Raw genomic sequence first — 12,500 nt, 5'->3', positions numbered from 1 at the left:
ATCCCCTTTATCATAGTCGTCATCGTCATCGTTGTCTTCCTCCTCCTCGTCCTCCTCCTCCTTCGCCTCCTCCTCTACCCCCTCTCTCTCCTCTCGAGATCTAATCCTCCACGGGTAGTGCAGTGTTTCCTGTACCGCAGCGCCACAAGAGAAGCACGTCCGGTCTTATCTGACCGAGGAGAAGAGGAGGGGATGAAAGAGAGAGAAGATATGAGAGAGAGGGAGATATATATATATATGAGAGAGAGAGAGAGAGAGAGAGAGAGAGAGAGAGAGAGAGAGAGAGAGAGAGAGAGAGAGAGAGAGAGAGAGAGAGAGAGAGAGAGAGAGAGAGAGAGAGAGAAAGAGGCGGGTAAAGTGGTCAGCATCATAACGGCGCTCACCAAGATCCGTCGAGATGTGTCAGCATCCTGTGTGAGTGCCGGTGAGACGTGGCAGGACAAGCCACGCTGGACGGAAAAGAAGTCACTCCTCTCGAGTCTGACTGAGACTCTGTTAGTACGTCAGGGCGTCACAATCCACAGAGAGGCTAGACTCAGACGTCAGTGAGTCGGGAAACGCGCGTTGATTCCCAATACCCACGGCTCGTACCCACACGCATCGTCAACACACAAAGGGAATAAACACCTTCACCCGCTTCTCAACACCAGGTTCGCCTCTTGCGTTGTGCCTCATCATCGACACTGACCTCACCTTTCTCCTCCTACCATGCGAGAGAGACTTTTCTGAATAACTTGGTGTGAATACTACAACGAGGCGTCGCGTTGCTCTGGTTTGCAACTAATGTGATGCAGCGAGCTCCACGACCCAAGTGTTGAAACAGCCAAGGTCGATTGCACAACTGAAACTCCTTATACATTATCTCTACAGCCTTCTCACCCTTTCTTCCCCTCTCTCCCTCTCCCTCTCCCTCACACTCTCTCTCTCTCTCTCTCTCTCTCTCTCTCTCTCTCTCTCCCTCTCCCTCTCCCTCTCCCTCTCCCTCTCCCTCTTTTCTATACATTGACTCTTCCCTCTCGCACTCTCCCATTTCCACTTTCACTCTCTGTCTGTCTGTCTGTCTGTACCTTATTCTTATTTTGTCTCTCTCCTCTCCTTTTCCATTTCTCGACGGAATTTCACAAAAAAAGAGAATATTTACTACCACCATAATCACAGAGAAAACAAACACGAAAGCTCCTCGGCTGTTCCCCTTTCTTCTCACAACACCGCCTGTTAATCCGATCTGTCTTCGTAGCCTTTCGTGCAAGGGAATGAATAACAAAAAGTATGAAACTTGAATGAATATAAAAATATGAAGGAGTAAATAAATAAATAAATAAACGAATGAATGCATAAATAAATACTTTGATAAAAAATACAAAAAACACTAGCTTGCATCCCTTTCTCCGCAGCGGGACAATGCCGCAACCCCAGCGGCCTCTCTCTCTCACACCCATCTCCTCCTCCTGCACGCCCATACAGAGCCAACACACGCACACATGCACGCACGCACGCACTTCACCCCGATCAACACGCCCGTAATGACCCAACCGCACACATGCTATAAACACGTGCACGTCCAAATCTCGAACATTACAGACACGCATGCACATGCACGGGAAGAGAGGTGTATGGGAGAGGGGAGAGGAGAGAGGGGAGAGGGGAGAGGGGAGAGGAGAGAGGGGAGAGGAGAGAGGGGAGAGGAGAGAGGGGAAAGGAGAGTAGAGAGGAGAGAAGAGAGGGGGAAAGGGAGAGGGAAGAGGGGAGAGGAGAGGGGGAAGGGAAGAGGGAAGAGGGAAGAGGGAAGAGGGAAGAGGGAAGAGGGGAGAGGGAAGAGGGAAGAGGGAAGAGGGAAGAGGGGAGAGGGAAGAGGGGAGAGGGGAGGGGGAAGGGAAGAGGGAAGAGGGGAGGGGGAAGGGAAGAGGGGAGGGGGAAGGGGAAAGGGAAGAGGAAAGAGGGGAAAGGAGAGGGAGAAGGGAAGAGGAATAGGCTGGGAAGAGGGAAAAAGCGAGAAAGAAAACGATTTTCTTCTTCTCACAAAGAACTCCTACCTCGATGCCTCTTGCCTAAGAAATTGAGAAAAAAACAAGCAGCATGGATAGGTAGCCCTAGTGACCAGCCTGGCTCACGTTAGCTTCGGGGGACACGTGAGGAAGCCCCCCCTCCCCCCCACACCACCACCCCCACTCCTCACCCGACCTTTCTCCCCTAACTTGTTCTTCCACTTTCCTTGAGACGCTCTTGTTCTTGTTTGTTTCCTACCCCGTGACAATCACACCAATTGTCCTTCTTTCTTGACAATTACACACTTTTTTTCTTGTTCCCTGATACCTACACCAGTTTTCCTTTTTTCCTGACAACTACATCAATTTTCTGTCTTCCTTGACAACACCATTTTTTTTCTTGTTCCTTAAAACTCCTTTCTCTCGTCGTCGCCCGCAGCTACATCTCTCCGGCACATTTCCCGCCCTTTCTCCCGACCACCGGAAGGTAGAAACATGCCGAAAATTGCCGTTCCAAATTTCAATAGGCCTCCGTGCCACACATAACGGTTCAGTCGCTCTCGGACACACATTGTCGAGACCAGTTTTTTTCGCATCGGAAAATTCCCCGGGTTCCCGTTCCCGTCCCGGACCCCTCCCTCTCCCTCTTCTTACTCTCCATTTCTTCCTCCTCCCCCCCCTTTCTACTTCCCCTTGCCCCCCCCCCCTTGCTCCTCTTGTCCCGTCTCCTCGTCATCATCCCGTTCCCCATCACCTACCCTACTATGACGAACCTCCCGCGTATCCTTGTATCCGGGATACTGTTTTCCCTGTTTATTTCTTTTCTCTTTATTTCTTCCTTTTTTTTCTTTCTTCTCCTGTCCTGTTGCCTACCTGTAATCCAGTGCCCATCACAGCCAAACCCGGAGTTCTTTTTTTATCAATAATATTGCGAGGTCCAGTTCTTTTTGTGGCTCGGTTCAATATCTTGGGATTTCCAGAGATTTCGAAATTTCCCCCAGGTGACTCGGTTCGTCTCAGATCTGGTTCTAGCTCAATAACCTGGTCTACCTTTGATCAGCTTCTCATGGTTAAATCGTCGAGGATCTGGCACTTAACTTGTGATTTTGGTTCCCTCTTGTGATACGGTACGGTACATCGAGATGTAATTCACCTGCGATCTGTACTTTGTTATTTGCTGCTTGTACCGTCGGTTCTCCCTTCCATTGTAATTCATTCGTATGATGCTTCATTTGCGATCTTGATTGTGAACCTGCGATTTGTTTCTCTCCTTGTGATATGGTTCACCTTAGATCTGGTTCTCCCTTGTTCAGTAGTTTACACTGGATCAGGTTCACCTTCGATCTGGTTCGCCTAGTCAATAAGGTCCACCTTAATCTGGTTCTTCACTGCCGCTTTGTTCCCCTTAAATCTGGTTCCTCTTATCATTCGGTCTACGTTTAGACCCGGTTCTCTCCTGCCATTTGATTCCTCTTATATCAGCTTCTCCGTTCGAGTGCGGTTCACCTGGTCTCCCGCAGAACCGAGCAGCGTCCAGTTGGTGGCAGCGATGATCAATCTCTCATGATGATCACGTCTCTGTCGCCAGTTCTCGGGCGACCGGTGCAGCCACTGCCACCCGTCAGTCCCTGCACGACATATGGACGACGAACGGAGACGTCAGACGGAAATGGGAGGGACTAATCCATTTTCATTTCCATTCCACTCCCTTTATTTGGTTGATATATGAGGCGAGGGGATACTTGGAGGTTATTATGGGATGACGGAGATTATCCAGCAGGAAAGACGACCAAATGCAGCAAAGGAGAGCAAGTAAGCAAGCAAGCAGGCGAGCAGGCAGACAGGCAAGCAGGCAAAGCGATCGCTGAACTTGCGGTGACCGTGAGGAGACCACGCTTACTTCCCAGATGGATTCGAACACCTGCCCACGCACAGTCGGTGCATGGCCTCGCCGCCCCTGGAGTCACTCTACTTCAACGACTGATTCTTAGCAATTCCATGCGAGAGCGAGAGAGAGAGAGAGAGAGGGGGGGGATGAGGGGAGGGGATGGGACTGTAGGGGATTGGAGAAAAGGGAAAGAAGAGGGGAGGAAAACAGGTGTAAGAAGAAGAGGACTGAGAGGGGGAGAAGAAAGGAGGAAGGGAGGGAAGAAAGGAGGAAGGGAGGGAAGAAAGGAGGAAGGGAGGGATGAAGGGAGGGATGGAGAGAGGGATGGAGAGAGGGAGAGGGAGAGGGAGAGGGAGAGGGAGAGGGAGAGGGAGAGGGAGAGGGAGAGGGAGAGGGAGAGGGAGAGGGAGAGGGAGAGGGAGAGGGAGAGGGAGAGGGAGAGGGAGAGAGAGAGAGAGAGAGAGAGAGAGAGAGAGAGAGAGGGAGAGAGAGAGAGAGAGAGAGAGAGAGAGAGAGAGAGAGAGAGAGAGAGAGAGAGAGAGAGTACATGCCTCCCTAACCCGTCTGTCGACAATGACGCCGTAACTCAATCACACACTGTAACATATCCGACATCTTAGCCCGGGGTTTCTTCGCGTCTTGCTTTCATCACATTCAAAAGCACGGGCAAGCAGGCACTGTCTCCCTAGTCCAGCCGAGCCTCTCTCTTGCACACAACTCAGGAGAATCCCACCAGGACAGAGCCTACGTTAAAAATGATATCCCTTTGAGCTATAGATAACACGTTCTAACCGGTTTCTCATAAAGTTGTAAAAACACAACTCGTCCTAGGAGACCTGTACCTTGACTGGAGTGCTGCTGGAGGGACGCAGGGAGGGAGGGAGGGGGTGGATGGAGGCGACGTAAGTAGGTAACCCTTGTGTTACCAGGCTGCTGCAATACTGGGTATCCGGTTGAATGACTCCTTCTCCGTCTCGCTGTCTTCCCCACCACACACAGGAAGAACAATCGCTCCCAAACACAAACAGATATGAGAGCGAGCACACACCAATCACGCCGCAAGCACGAGGTAACCCAAACACCAGCGAGCGGTGTTGCCACAGCCACGTCCCACGTTACACTGGAGGTACCGGTACACAAACTAGCCGGGAGGGGGAAGGGGAAGGGATGAGGGAGGATGGGGGATGGATGGAGGAGGAGGAGGAGCGGGAGGGAGGGGTGAGATGAGAGGTAGAGAGTGGGGGGAGTGGGAGGAGGCTCGTCGGACCGGTACGGGAGAGTGGGTGAGTGTGCCGGCAGGAGACCTCCACACACGGCATGCGACCGGTAATTCTTTCTCTCTCTCTCTCCTGCACCTCTCCCCCCATCCTCAGTTTCTCTCTCTCTCTCTCTCTCTCTCTCTCTCTCTCTCTCTCTCTCTCTCTCTCTCTCTCTCTCTCTCTCTCTCTCTCTCTCTCTCTCTTCCATAGTGAGTCTGACCAGATATGGTACCTTACACCCCGCAGGTGGCAACTCTCAAGGGTGTCATGCTGCTCAAAGGGGTAATGCACACCTCTGAGGCAGAGATGGAGATGAAGTGGAAAGGGCAAGAGGGGAAAGGGTGGAAAGAAAAGGGTAAGGGGGTGAGAGGGGAAAGGTTAAGAGGCTGATGGGAGGGGAGGGAGAGAAAAGGTGGAGGGAAAGAGGGGAGGAAGGGGAAATGAGGAGAGAACGAGCCGGAAAGACGGAAAAGTGGAAAATGGAGGTGGATGGATGGATTGGGGAAGGTGAGGAAAGAGGGAGAGAAAAGAAATGAGATGAGGTGGGAGAGTGAGAAGACATGTATATGGAGGGGAGGGAGAGGGGGAAACGGATGAGGATATCGATGTAGAGTGGAGGGGGGAGGGGGATGGAGACGGATGTGGAGGGGAAGGGATTGGGGAAAAAGGCAAGAGAAGGAAAGGAGAAAGGGAGGGGGGCGTCCGGCGTTATAAAGAACTCGGTGATCCTTCCCGCGGCGCGCTGGTCAAGGTCACCCCTCACTCAACCCAAGCTCCTGAGTCGGCCAGGTGAGGTAACGGCTAAATATACAGTTAACCTAAGACGAGGAAGGTGGGACCGCCAACGCTGCCACCTGCAATAAGAGGGGTATATTGGGTGGCACGCCGCCGCACTGTGCCGACACATGCAACACCTACCCCACCTTTGGCCATTGAGTGCAAGGTCAGTATTTCACCTAGAGCAATGATGAAAGCCGATGTCGTAATTTCCCCAACATCACTTCCCCTTGTTTCAACACCTGAGACGTTTCCAGGTATTTGGTCAATCAAGAGTATTCCACGAGGGTGCAATCACAGCATCCACCCAAACCCAGAATTTCAGTGATTTCACCGCCCCGGGTCGTATCACCTGTCACGGAGATAGCGTCGAGTCAGCATCTAAGGTTTGGAAGACTTCCAATATATGCGCTAGATCATAATCCTGAAGCAGAGAGAAAATCAAATCACCACACACCATAATTCAGAAGCCCACAGACAGTCACCACCAACAAAGCGTCATGACATCACCACAACGCGAAACTCGCTGTCACTGACATCACCACTACACGCAGTTGATGGCCTCACCACCTGGTACACATGCAGGCCTTGGCTTTCAGACGCCCTAGACGCACCTCAGAAGCAAAACCCTTTGGGAGAATTGGAGGCAGTGTGAGGAGAACTTCACCAGCCATAACCTCATCTCCATCACTCCCTCCATCCTCTCCTTTCAATCCGTCCTCCATCCTCTCCCGCCAATCCCTGCCAAGCTGGTGTCGCTCATATCCACGGAGAGAAAGAGATGCGTCCGTCGGCTCTTGGATACTAGACTGAATAGCTATAAACCATCTAATGAATAAATGCGGATACTCGCGTCTCATGTGTCTGGCGAGTAATCCCCACACAACCGTGAGATGTATCAAGGGCTGGAGGTGATGAGAAAGGAAGGGAGCGAGAGAGGAGGGGGAAGAGAGAGAGAGAGAGAGGGGTGTGTGGAAAGTGGGGAGAGGAGAGAGGAGAGAGGAGAGAGGAGAGAGGAGAGAGGAGAGAGGAGAGAGGAGAGAGGAGAGAGGAGAGAGGAGAGAGGAGAGAGGAGAGAGGAGAGAGGAGAGAGGAGAGAGGAGAGAGGAGAGAGGAGAGGGGAGAGGGGAGAGAGGAGAGGGGAGAGGGGAGAGGAGAGAGGAGAGAGGAGAGAGGGGAGAGGGGATAGGGAGAGGGATAGGGAGAGGGAGAGAGTGTTACCCCCCCCCAGTGACAGTGTATCGCCTTCAAGAGACCACAGAGTACACACACTAACGCCAGGTTCCCTTGCCTCCTACTAACCCCCTCCCAAACCCCTCCGGTACTTCCGCCACGGGTATTCGCGATGTAATGTGATATCAAGAAAAAGCCTCACCCCTTCTTAAAGGCGTTATGATCTTATCTTATGACTGGTATACAACACAATGGTTAGAGAATGATAAAAAATATATATATACACTAACCACTGCAGGAGACCGACAGCACCAACATCAATAAAAATAGAAACCTTCCCTTTTTCGCCCTACCAATCCCACCTCTCCCTCTTCCTTCTTTCAAAATTTCCTTTCCTCCCTCCTTCCAATCCTTCATCCAACATTTCGTTTCCAATCATTACGCTTCCCTCCCACTTCACTTACCGATCTCCCTCCCTCTAACTTCAACCCCAGTGGCAATCCACCTCCCCAGAGACAATCCACCTTCCTCTTCCACTTCTCTTCCTTCTCCACCTCCTTCTCCCACCTTCCTCCCTCTGTCTTCTCCTTGCACTGCCCATTGTTTACATCCGGCTTCGAGCTTACGGTGCTCCGTTTACAAACATTACCGGGATCGGATATCTGCAGGTTGGTCCGAGTGAATAGAAGGGAAGCGCATTTTAGAGACGGGAGAACTGTATCCTTGATTTATTTTTACGTGTCTTGGTAAGGTTTGGATCGAGCGTTGCTAATAATAACACTGATGACTTCGGACTACAAGCACATTGCATCAATATGATTTAACTGTAAATGGCACATGACAACCTTATGTAAAATGCTTCCGTTTGGGTACACGCCCTTTTTACCGTAGAGCGTAAACATTTCCCAATATCCTCCTCCTTCATGTCTATGCAAACTTCCTCCGTTGCATATGCAATATCCCTCATGACACCTCAGTCGAGACTCGCTCAACACACCCTCAAAACCGAATAAGAACAGTCTCCGACCTAAATCCTCATAATCCACCACCTCAAACCTCACACTCCACGACTCAAAACCCAAGACCGTGAATAGCAGAGAATAAAAAAAACACTGAACAAAAAATATACAGTAATGCCGTCACACTTGACACAAATATACCCCTATGAAAATAGACCCCAGCGAGTGCCCTAGATCACCCGCCCCCCCCCCTTTTTGCCCCCTACCCACCCGCGAATAGGGCATGTGGCAGGGGATGGACTTTCCTAAAGGGCTATCTGACAAACTAATGTGTGGTTAAAAGCCGGCGAGAAATAAGGTCAAGTAGTTGCGATTACTGTCGATTTGAGGCGTCGGCGTGGGCGAGAGGGGAGAAGAGGGGAGGGGAGAAGAGGGGACGGAAGGAGAGGAGAGAAGAGGGAAGGGGAGTTGAGGAGAGGGGAGGGGAGTTGAGATAAGTGGACGGAAGGAGAGAGGGGAAGTGAGGGAAGAGGGAAGGGAAGGAGAGGAGGAGGGGAGAAGATAGAGGATGGAAGGTTGGGAGGGGAAAATGAAAGAGGGGAGGGAATAGGAGGGGAGACGTGCAGGTGGGGAGGGCAGATGAGCACACAGTATCAAAAAGGAAGGGGAGAAGGAAAAGGCAAGATATGACTGAAGCAGTAAAGGTGGTGGTCAGAGGATGGCTGGGGGTGAAGGAGAGGAGAGTGGGAGGAGGTCAGAAGGGGAGGAGGGAGAGAGGAGGGGGAGAGGAGACAGGCATAGAGGAGGAGGAGGAGAAAAAAAAGTACAGAGTCTCTGCCGTCACCTATCAATATCCGGAAGGGCTTCGCGCCAACCCTTTCGCCACCCTTTCACCATAAACCCTCAAGTCCGCGATGCTTTTACCTCAAGTCACTCATAATAAACATCTGCGACATGTTTAAGTCTCCGTGAACTGAAATACCCATATCATCTTTTTCCTACGTTAATATGGAAACCCTGGTGTGTATTTAGGCAAAACGGAATCCAATAAGGGTACAGGAAGAGACAGAAAACACCGAGAAGGAAAACAAGAAAGAAAGAAAGACGGAGGGGTAGAGAAGGGAAGGATGGTTAAAAATAGTAATAAAAAAAGTCTTATCATTTTGCATTCGTTTCCTGCTTTTGCTGACTAACGGACGTTCCCAAAAACTGACCTGAAATATACACTACATTCACATGCATACAACCAATAACCAAAACAAGAATAGCAATGGTAATAGTAACAGTAATAGTAGTTGCAGCAATAGCAACAACAACAACAGCCAATTCATTGCAAGTTCCGAATCGATTCTGTATTCAAAAATACCTGATACTCAGAGAAATAAACAGAGCAAGCATATTTTTTTAAAGCTCACCAGGAAATACCAACACAAATTGGGCTTAATAGAGACCGCGGTGAAAGCTTTCGTCGGCTTACATTTACAATACCAGGCAGGTAACGGGCAAGCGAGTGAGCGATCCAGCCAGGTAGCCAGGCAAAGAGCTAGCCAGTGAGCCTCATTCCATTTCCCTGTTAAAAATCTTTCGGTTTCATCTACCCCTAAAAAATATGAAAAGAACTTTAAAACTGGATAAAACTGACTACAACTATAACAATAACAATAACATTGATGATGATTGATGCTTGATGATGATGATGATAAAATAATAATAAAAAAATCAAAATATATCCATAAAATCCCACCATGACGATGCAACTCTCAATCCTATCACAAAGATCCGAAACAAACGTATAAACCCTTCAAGTCATTATCTCAACCCGTCCATTCCTATGGTGAAATGCTGCAATGCTGCATAATTACCATCCTCATCATCATAATCATCAACCGAGGTGGAGCTTTTCGAGGGAAGTTATGTCATCACACTCGGTCTTCCTGGACGAAATCGATACTCAGGACAGAACTCGGTTCACGCTCGTCCATCACAACTAATCATAAAATATACAAAAGTGAAAAAAAAAAAATCTCATGCATATCTTGGAAGGCAGGAGGGTGGGAGGGAGAGGAGGATGGGAGGGAGAAAAGGAAGGAGGGAGGGAGAGAAGGAAGGAGAGGAAGGGATAGTGGGGGAGAAGGAGAGAGAGGGAGAAGAAGAGGGATAGAGGGGGGGAGTGGGAAAGAGAGAGGGAGAAGAAGAGTGAGAGAGTGAGAGTGAGAGTGAGAGTGAGAGTGAGAGTGAGAGTGAGAGTGAGAGTGAGAGTGAGAGTGAGAGTGAGAGTGAGAGTGAGAGTGAGAGTGAGAGTGAGAGTGAGAGAGAGAGAGAGAGAGAGAGAGTGAGAGTGAGAGAGAGAGAGAGAGAGAGAGAGAGAGAGAGAGAGAGAGAGAGAGAGAGAGAGAGAGAGAGAACCCCAAGTAACGGAGATACCTAGCATGATACCAAGGCCGTCCCTTCTCTCTCATAGACATTCTTACACATACCTATAAAAACACAAGTGATTGTTTTTGGGGGGCGGGTCAAGAGAAAAAGAGGGGGAGTGGGAGGTGGGGATCAGCTATGAGTATGTGTGAGGGGAGGGGGGTAAGAGGGAATGGGAAGGGGGTTAGCCATGAGGTGTATGAGCGGGAGGTAGGGAGGTGTGTGAGTGAGAGGGAGGTGTATGAGTGGATGAGAAGGGCAAGAGTGAGTGTGATAAGGGGATGTGAGTGAGAGGGAGGGAGGAGTGTGAGTGAGTGAGTGGGAGGGAGGAGTGTGAGTGAGTGAGTGGGAGGGAGGAGTGTGAGTGAGTGATTGAGTGGGAGGGAGGAGTGTGAGTGAGTGAGTGGGAGGGAGGAGTGTGAGTGAGTGAGTGGGAGGGAGGAGTGTGAGTGAGTGGGAGGGAGGAGTGTGAGTGAGTGAGTGGGAGGGAGGAGTGTGAGTGAGTGGGAGGGAGGAGTGTGAGTGAGTGAGTGGGAGGGAGGAATGTGAGTGAGTGGGAGGGAGGAGTGTGAGTGAGTGAGTGGGAGGGAGGAGTGGGAGGGAGGAGTGTGAGTAAGTGAATGAGTCAGTAGGAGGGAGGGGTGTGAGTCAGTAGGAGGGAGGGGTGTGAGTGAGTGGGAGGGAGGGGTGTGAGTGAGTGGGAGGGAGGGGTGTGAGTGAGTGGGAGGGAGGGGTGTGAGTGAGTGAGTGAGTGAGTGAGTGAGTGAGTGAGTGAGTGAGTGAGTGAGTGAGTGAGTGAGTGAGTGGGAGGGAGGGAGGGAGGGTGTGAGTGAGTGGGAGGGAGGTGTATGAGAGAGAGAGAGAGGTGTGAGTGGGCGGGAAGTGTGTGGGTGGGAATGAGGGGGGGGCTACGAACCGCACCCGTGTCCCTGACCTGAAGAGTTCCCTAAAGCCTTGGACATCACGACTGCGTATAATCAATGATTCTGTAGTCAATATTCAATTTTTCAATTCTTGTCGGAATTATCTGACAACACCTGAAACGGATACCATATCTATCTAGTATATATATATGTATATATGTAAACAGGCGTGCGTGCGTGCGTGTGTGTGTGGGTGTAATTACACACGCACACAAACAAACACACTCACAAACACACGTGCAGACGCCCACACTTTCCTGTCACAATTTCCTCCCATCCCTCGTTTTCTAGTAAAAAAAATAAATCACAAACGGATATTTAGTTCTTAACGTAGCCCGTTTTGGATATCCGGGGATCCAGGTCGAGGATTTACTAAAGATCCGGTTATATTGCACAAATATTAAATGCCTAAATAAAAAATATCTATTTCCCTCCGTCAGCAGACATATTGCAAAAGCCGTTCCATTGAATACAAAACAAAACATACAAACGGCAAGCACTTTAAAAATCAAAATGAAAAAAAATAAAACGATAAAAGAGACAAGCATATATGAACACATCAATCCACATGCGCAGCCAAAGATAACCGTTGTAAAATAAACATACAAAAAAAAGAAGAAAAAAAGAAGAAGAGAAAAAGAACAAGGAAAAATAAATACAACGAAAGCAAGAACAAATCGATAAAATTGTTATCAATGAAAAACTGCCACGACAAGAATTACAAGCCTTCGGGCCGGCCTGAACGCACTAATGCAGGCATTTCCCGACGCTGGTGATTCAGCAATGGTGTAAGCGCCCGGCTGATAGGGGGAGGGTAGGGGGAAGGTAGAGAGGGAGAGAGGGAGGGAGGGTAGGGAGGGAGGGTAGGGAGGGTAGGGAGGGTAGGGAGGGTAGGGAGGGAGGGAGGAAGGTTAGAGGGAGGGTACAGGGAAGGGGAGAGGGTAGGAGGGTAAAGAGGAGGGTAGAGAGAGTGATGGGGAAGGGGATCAGGATGGGGAAGAGAAAAGGGAAAGAGGATGAGGATAGGGAAGAGGATTGGGTAGGAGAAAGGGAAAGGAATAGGGAGGGAGGCAAGTCTAGAGGATTGAGGGTAGGAGAGGGGGAGATGGGTGAGTAGGCGG

General features: G+C 50.0%; 1 protein-coding gene across 6 annotated transcripts in view; it reads right to left on the bottom strand.

Annotated features, from left to right (window-relative positions):
* The window catches only part of Moe (moesin), a 107,470-nt gene that overhangs the window by 75,527 nt on the left and 19,443 nt on the right, over positions 1 to 12,500 (bottom strand). The window contains exon 1 of one of the 6 annotated variants that reach the window (XM_086538380.1): positions 4,716 to 5,164. The exons of 3 other annotated variants lie outside the window; for them this stretch is intronic. The gene's annotated coding sequence lies outside the window, so the exon portion shown is untranslated. Of the gene's footprint in view, positions 1 to 693; positions 783 to 4,715; positions 5,165 to 12,500 lie in introns of those variants that run through there. 2 more of the 6 variants (XM_086538372.1, XM_086538383.1) reach the window with 2 other exon arrangements.

This window comes from Penaeus japonicus, unplaced genomic scaffold (genome assembly GCF_977035675.1).
Source record: "Penaeus japonicus unplaced genomic scaffold, GWHDUDI00000001_assembly GWHDUDI00000007, whole genome shotgun sequence".
Lineage (NCBI taxonomy): Eukaryota > Metazoa > Arthropoda > Malacostraca > Decapoda > Penaeidae > Penaeus > Penaeus japonicus.
Note: the sequence above shows the minus strand (reverse complement) of the source record. Positions and strands in the feature narration are given on the sequence as shown.